At 40.2% G+C, this 8,405-nt stretch overlaps 2 non-coding genes across 2 annotated transcripts; one reads left to right on the plus strand and one right to left on the minus strand.

Moving 5' to 3' along the window:
• The first annotated feature begins 6,105 nt into the window (after positions 1–6,105).
• trnan-guu (transfer RNA asparagine (anticodon GUU)) lies at positions 6,106–6,179 on the plus strand. Its single transcript has one exon. It is a non-coding gene; the product is annotated as a tRNA-Asn (tRNA).
• Positions 6,180–6,375: 196 nt separating this feature from the next.
• trnak-cuu (transfer RNA lysine (anticodon CUU)) lies at positions 6,376–6,448 on the minus strand. Its single transcript has one exon. It is a non-coding gene; the product is annotated as a tRNA-Lys (tRNA).
• Between the last annotated feature and the right edge of the window lie 1,957 nt (positions 6,449–8,405).

Raw genomic sequence — 8,405 nt, forward strand, 5'->3', positions numbered from 1 at the left:
GCAACACTGTTAATCGAAATACCTTGCGTCGCGGAAGAATGCTTTATTGTAAGTTTATACACAATAAATACATTTATGAATTAAACATTGTTGTATTTATTGTATTTTATGTTGACCGCCGTTTTATAAAAGCAATAAGCCACTCGAGGCCGTGCGTTACTGCTATGATTTTAGCACGGGGAAAGAAGTTTTAGGCAAAAACGTCATCCCCGTGCTAAAATCACAGTAACGCGCGGCCTCTCTTTAATAGACCACAGATTCATTTGAAGAATCGACTCTTTTATGCACCGACTCCAAACCCGTCTGTTCACTACAGGAGAATCTAATTTAGGAGGACCAACTTCATACAGAGTAAATGAACATATGTAAGAAAATAGAGTGCACTGCCTCTTGGTAACAGTGTCTCTGTCTCTGAGCTGTTAGAAACGTCAAACGTCATTTAAAAAATTGTAACACTTACAAGGAAATAGGAAATACAGTACAGTAGTAAGTCAGGGTTGTTTATTCCCACCCATTTTCCGACTGAACCGACCTTCTGTTTTCTGATTGGCTAGCATTCAGTTCTCACAATTTGATTGGACATTTAGCAAGTCGCTTGATAGAAATAGCCAATCCGGAAACAGGAGGCATGGCTTGTCTAAACTCAGGTGGGAGAAATATTTGGCGTTTCTTCTATAGCGCTCTGCTTTGGGTGGAGGGAGGTTATACTGTGTTTGGTTGGGCACTAGCGGTAGTTACTTGGTTAATTTGTGTACAACACAAAGGTGACATTAAAAGTAGAATCTAAACACCTTAAATATTGAAAAACAAGATCGTGTGAGGCTGAGCGATTTTTACACAGCTGTGTGGACTAAAACAGGTCAGTGAATAAGCATTATACTTGTATGTTATAGATTGCCTGTCTTGTTATATAACTTACATGTGAATTATTAAATGTTCAGTGTTAGTACTTTACACTCAGTACTACAGTTAAGTTACTGCTATTGAGCATGCTGGTAGCTGCAGGCAGGTGTAAGTTTCCCACTGTGTTCATGCTTCTCTGTAACTGAGAGCTTCTCTCTGCACTGATTTGCATTTTTATGGTAATTTTTCCAAACACCTGTTGCATTTTGACGTCCATTTATTTTTTTATACATGTATGTTCAGTGCTTTGCTGTTATGAAACACAGGTATTTCATTAAAACCTCCTTGTTTCTACACTCGCTGTCCATTTTATCAGCTCCACTTACCATATAGAAGCACTTTGTAGTTCTACAATCACTGACTGTAGTCCATCTGTTTCTCTGCATGCTTTGTTAGCCCCTTTCATGCTGTTCTTAAATGGTCAGGACCCCCACAAGACCACCACAGAGTAGGTATTATTTGGGTGGTGGGTCATTCTCAGCACTGCAGTGACACTGACATGGTGGTGGTGTGTTAGTGTGTGTTGTGCTGGTATGAGTAAATAAGATACAGCAGCGCTGCTGAAGTTTGTAACCACATCACTGTCACTGCCGGACTGAGAATAGTCCACCAACCAAATATATATCCAGCCAACAGCGCCCTGTGGGCAACGTCATGTGACCACTGTTGAAGGTCTAGAAGATGACCGACTCAAACAGCAGCAATAGATGAGCGATCGTCTCTGACTTTACATCTACAAGGTGAACCAACTAGGTAGGAGTGTCTAACAGAGTGGACAGTGACGCCACCACCATGTCATTGTCACTGCAGTGCTAAGAATGATCCACCACCTTAATAATACCTGTTCTGTGGTGGTCCTGACCATTGAAGAACAGTGTGAAAGCAGGCTATAAAAGGATGTTAATAAAGTATGTAGAGAAACAGATAGACTACAGTCAGTAATTGTAGAACTACAAAGTGCTTCTATATGGTAAGTGGAGCTGATAAAATGGACAGTGAGTGTAGAAACGAGGAGGTGGTTTTAATGTTCTGGCTGATCGGTAAATTTATTGACTGATTCCTTTCCACTGCTGCTGTTAGAGGTTGCCACAGTGGATCATTTATTTATCTGTTATTCATCCACTACCCTCAGTACTTGATTGAACATCATTTTGAAAACCTTTATTAAGTGATTTTGGTAAATGCCTCTAACACCTCTCTTGTGGAATTTTCATTCATTCTTTTTGTGCAAAAGCTTCCAACTCATTAAGCTTTTATTGCTTTTGTGCTGCAACTGCTTTCTTTAAACCCCCCTACAGATTTCCTATGGGATTTTAATTTGAAGGCTGAGAAGGCCACTCCAGGGGATTCCAGAACTAATTGCTTATATAAGCTTTGGTTGACATGAAAGTGTGCTTGGGATCATTGCCTTGCTGGCATTAGATTACCAGTTTCTGCAGCAGAAAAACACCCCATCATTGCAGACCCAACTTTAGGCTTGACTGTGGGAATAGTTCTGGTCATAAACCACTGATCCACATGGCCAAATAGTTCTAGTTTTGATTTTGCTCTCTATAGAACTGTGTGCAAGAACAGGTGTAGACCTGTTTAGATTTCTTCTCAGGTATTCCAGTCAACCCGTCCTGTACCGCCTGGTTAAGAGTGGCATGCATCAAGGAGTCTGGCCATGAAGTCCTTGGATGTTAAGGAATCTTCTTATGGTTCCACTGACATATTTGTCCCAGCCCTTATCAGGTCCTTTTTGCAGTAAAATACGCCTTAAACATACCTCACATGTGGTCTTTATGTAACACATCACATATGAAGCAAATTAACACACAAGTCGTTATCGAGTTTTCAATGGTTTAATCACTGTAGGTCATACGGTCTTGCAGTAGGTTTTAAGATCAGTAATATTAAGTCAGGGTTAAATAATAGTGATATGGCAGCATTAACAAAACACACCGCTATGCTAAAATACTACATCGTTCATTTGCTGCATCATTTATCTGATAAATACTTCTGATAAATAATGCAAAAAAAATGTAATGGTATAAATCCTTATTTTCATTGGGGGGTTGAATATTACTGATTGCAACTGTTTATTCAGTATACAGTTACATCAGTTTGTCCGATCAGAAATTTCCAGACCTGATTCAATACTTTTCAGTTCAGTGTTGACCCAGATACTAAACTCTGTAATGGATCAGTCTATTCCTGCCACCCATATTTCTCAGTGGTCACATAACTTTCACACTGCTGCTGGATTGCTGTAGCTTCGCCTACACTAAATAATGGCCTGAGTGCCCATACAGCTTGTTTGGTCAGTTGTATTTGAAAGGCAACTGGCAATTAAAGCTCAGATTTGTTGTTTTTTAATAATAACTTTAACATAGCATAAACAAGGCTGTCATCACTATAGTTGTAATCATGAATTATATTTGTGCTTGCCTTTAAACTTTAATGACAGGGATTTAAAGTGACTTTATAGAACACTGTCCTAATTTCCACACAGTTTAAATCTAGGGCCTGTATATAATTACACAGAATTGATTGGTTCATGTAGTGATTAATATTGTAAATTGAAAATATAAGCACCAGCTGTACATTGAATAACAATTACATCTAAAAAAAAAAAAAAAAAGTGTTTCCTCTTTATTGTAGATACACTATATTGCCAAAAGTATTCGCTCATCTGCCTTCACACGCATATGAACTTGAGTGACATTCCATTCTTAATCCATAGAGTTTAATATGATGTTGGCCCTATAACAGCTTCAACTCTTCTGGGAAGGCTTTACACAAGGTTTAGGAGCGTGTTTATGGGAATTTTTGACCATTCTTACAGAAGCGCATTTGTGAGGTCAGACACTGATGTTGGACGAGAAGGCCTGGCTCGCAGTCTCCACTCTAATTCATCCCAAAGGTGTTCTATTGGGTTGAGGTCAGGACTCTGTGCAGGCCAGTCAAGTTCTTCCACACCAAACTCGCTCACCCATGTCTTTATGGACCTTGCTTTGTGCACTGGTGCGCAGTCATGTTTCCACAAAAGTTGGGAGCATGAAATTGTCCAGAATCTCTTGGTATGCTGAAGCATTAAGAGTTCCTTCCACTAAGTGGCCGAGCCCAACTCCTGAAAAACAACCCCACACCATAACCCCCCCCCCCTCCAAACTTTACACTTGGCACAATACAGTCAGACAAGTACCGTTCTCCTGGCAATCACCAAACCCAGACTTGCCATCGGATTGCCAGACGGAGAAGGGTGATTCGTCACTCCAGAGAACACGTCTCCTCTGCTCTAGAGTCCAGTGGCGGTGTGCTTTACACTTTTTTGGTAAATTTTGGTAATTTATCCTAAATTTATTAAATTGTTCTCAGGTGAATCTTGGCTTTCAGTTAAGAAGGGGAATTTGTGAAGGTTTAGATCAACCAATGGTCAAACAGCTCTCAACCATAGGTCAGAGGTGCATCTCATGAACCTTCAATTGACAAACATATATAGACACAAAACATTGCAGTGTCACAAAGTCTCACAATGGAAAGACAAGGCCGTGTACAGGATGAACAGCCAAGAAGAGGGGGAAGGCTGTGTGGTGGAAGACTGAGGGGACAAAACAGAGGAAGAGTTAGGAGAGTCCATGCCACACTAACACCATCAGGCAATGGTTTGCCATTTATCATAGAATGCTGATGGAATTCCTCCCACCCTACTCCCCATTCCTGAACCCAATTGAGGAGTTCTTCTCAGCCTGGAGATGAAAGGTGTACAATCACCAGCCGCACACCCAAATGAACCTGCTGACTGCAATGGATGCAGCTTGTGAGGATATCACAGCAGATGCCTGCAGGGGCTGGATTAGGCACTTCAGGAGATTCTTTCCACACTGCATTGCAAGGGAAGATATCCAGTGTGACGTGGATGAAAACATGTGTCCCAAAAGAGAGGAGTGTCAGGATTTATAAAAAAGAAAGCACTATAATTCCTTAAGTTGTTGTCTCAGTTTGTTTTGAATGTTTAGAGTAAGTTTCTAATTTTGTAGTTTTTTGTAGTTATAGAGTGCTGCCAAACAGTTCCTGAATTTCTATCTGATTTTTTTGTCAACAAATTGCAGTGCGAACAATACAGTAAAAGAATATTACTGTATAAATTTGATTCCAGTCCAATTTCTTGCTGTCAGTCTCCCACATACAGTCATGTGTAACTTTGTTTTCTGTGTAAGTTTGTATTTTGTGTGTAACACGTACCGTTTCAATTGATATGCCACAAAATGTGCAGCGTTCTTGTAATCAAAAGCTTAGTTAGTTTCCATCAGAATATACTTACAGTGTACACTGTTGCACTGACAACATGACTAAGTATTTTGACTACCTTGTTCATAGGCAATGACACACAGACTAGACATTCTGATGGCACTGACAAGTTGATTGACATAAAAATTTGCTTTTGAGGCAAAAACAAAGAATTGTGAGCAAGGTACGTGCTTTTGCAGGTATTTCATTGAGTTTTGCTGTTTGTACTAACTGTTTTGAGAAATGCACTTCTTGTGATGCCAATGTAAATCATGATGTGAGAAATGTACCAAATCGACTGAGAAAAACTGTAAACTAGCTAAAGGGTAACACCAACTTACTTACCAGGCATGCACAACTTGGTAGAGGTAACAGTTGACCGGCCTGACTGACCGTAGACCATGGAAACAATGCAAGTGCATCTTGCGGTCTATAACAGGTCTAAATATAAAACTGCATGTTTGTCCCTGTTTTAATAATAATAATAATAATAATACATTTTATTTCATAGGCGCCTTTCTGACACCCAAGGACACCTTACAATACAGTAACTGGTTTTCACCTACAACTGAAAGCCTCTCACCCACCGAAAACTATTTCGCCCAACGTGGGGCTCAAACCCTGAGATTAAGAGTCTCACGCTCTACCGACTGAGCTAGCCGGGCACGTACGACTTAGTAGAGAAGACAGTTGACCGGTATGACCGACTGTCAGACCAGGGAAGTGATGCAGGTGTATTTTGTTCGACTTTTTCAATCTGGCTAGAATGGTAGCATTTGTTTTGAAACTAGCTCAAGGGTAACACCAACTTATTTACCCACAGACACATGGGTCATTTAACACTGAATTATACACTGTTTAATAGCTTAAAGTAAACATTATCAAGTCATGTGACCTGTGTTTACCATCCACTAATATGATACCTTCCAGGTCTCTGTGGCGCAATCGGTTAGCGCGTTCGGCTGTTAACCGAAAGGTTGGTGGTTCGAGCCCACCCAGGGACGGTTGCTTTTTATTGCCTTATGACAAATTTATGGGTAGCCTTTACCCCTTATCCATTCTGAAGAGCAAAGGAGGGTTCTTCCAAAGAAGTCGCCCATGAACGAATAATTGGGTTTGATAAAGTTGTATATTATGATTCTAGAAGAACCATGTTTCAGTATACATGAATAGAGCTGAAAGGGATGAAACTATAGTAACCGCCCAATGTGGGGCTCGAACCCACGACCCTGAGATTAAGAGTCTCATGCTCTACCGACTGAGCTAGCCGGGCACACACAACACAATCAAAGCGACAGTTAATCGTTCAGATCATCCAAACGATGCGGGTCTTATTTTTAAACCTGGCAACAACTGTAGCGTTTGTTTTTAAACCTAAAAGGGTAACACACCCATTCACCCACACAAAGGGGTAACACTTAATAACTGTACCGTGACCCTGAACAGGACAACGTGTTAATTAAAATAAATGCATTAAAAATGAACACAGTGGTTAAATCCACTTATTTGAAGCGTTGTATACCTAGGACCATTAATGTGAGTTAACATTGTGTAACCTACAGTGAAGAAATACACATCACTACTGTAAAGTTTCCAATTGGTTTCTACCATAAATACAACGGATGCTTAAAAGATTCTTTTTTTAATTCTTAGTCAAATTTGTAAGACCCAAATAAATCCGAGTAAAATAACTAAGAGCTAGTAGCACAAGGAAGTGTAAAGAATCACTTCTTGTATTTTTGGCTTGTTTGGATGCATTTTGTAAGAACCTTAATAAATCACGTAGACACCAAACTTTGGTTTATAAAACGGATAGTTCCGATCCTAAAATCTGATTGGCTGAGCCGCGTTCGAAGCCGTTGTAAAATCCCCGATAAACGCACCAGTGGCGGAGCCAGACAATTTTCACAGGGGTGGCCAGACTGAGACCATTGCTCACACAGGGGTGGCACAGAAACTGATACTTTTTTATGTGGTCACTCACTCATTTACCTATACAGACAGTGAGTGCCATGTAGAATTACATCACGAAGACCTGCATACTAATAATAAGCTTTTTTTCTCTTCATTTTCTTTGACAAGTGAAAAAACAAAACATAGCAACCTTAACATTATAAGGAAGAATTTCAAAGATATTCCTTTGCAATACTTTATCATTTGGCTGCCAACTTGTGTGTACTGATGACACTCAATTGAATCCCAGAACATGCCAGTGTGAATGCATGGAAAACACATTTTTATTTTCTTTCAAGAATATGATACAGACTGACCAACACTATTAAGCCAAATCAGCATTGAAAATTAACTTTACTTTTAATAGCCTTCTACAATGCTGGAGCTTCTTAAAACGGAAGATTTTCTTTTAAATAGAAGTGTTATTTAACTGCTATTAAATTGTTTTCCAACAAAATTCGCCCAATTTGGCGGATAATCGCCCAATCTGGCAACACTGGAATGCGCAGAGAAGCTGGCGCTTTTACTCGTAGCGCGCCACGAATACTACTAAATAGTACTACTATACTTCTGTAATGGTGTTGGTGGTTGACATTTATGTTGAGTGTATTACTGCACTGTTTTGGTGAAGAACTACTTATTTAAGGTGCGCTGCTCCTGCGTGCAGAAATGCTTCCGCAAAAAAAATTGCCGGCAAAGCGGTGGTGGGGGGGGCCAGAGGGGTGGCCGAAGATTACTTTATGGTGGCCATGGCCACCACTGGCCACCCCCTGGCTCCGCCCCTGAAACGCACACCTAGGACCACCTCACATCATTCCATATTAATACGCCACTGAATAGAAAAAGTTAATGTTATGTTCGCCCTCATGTTGCCTAGCAACACTGTTAATCGAAATACCTTGCGTCGCGGAAGAATGCTTTATTGTAAGTTTATACACAATAAATACATTTATGAATTAAACATTGTTGTATTTATTGTATTTTATGTTGACCGCCGTTTTATAAAAGCAATAAGCCACTCGAGGCCGTGCGTTACTGCTATGATTTTAGCACGGGGAAAGAAGTTTTAGGCAAAAACGTCATCCCCGTGCTAAAATCACAGTAACGCGCGGCCTCTCTTTAATAGACCACAGATTCATTTGAAGAATCGACTCTTTTATGCACCGACTCCAAACCCGTCTGTTCACTACAGGAGAATCTAATTTAGGAGGACCAACTTCATACAGAGTAAATGAACATATGTAAGAAAATAGAGTGCACTGCCTCTTGGTAACAGT

The sequence above is a fragment of the Trichomycterus rosablanca genome, chromosome 4 (genome assembly GCF_030014385.1).
Source record: "Trichomycterus rosablanca isolate fTriRos1 chromosome 4, fTriRos1.hap1, whole genome shotgun sequence".
Classification (NCBI taxonomy): domain Eukaryota; kingdom Metazoa; phylum Chordata; class Actinopteri; order Siluriformes; family Trichomycteridae; genus Trichomycterus; species Trichomycterus rosablanca.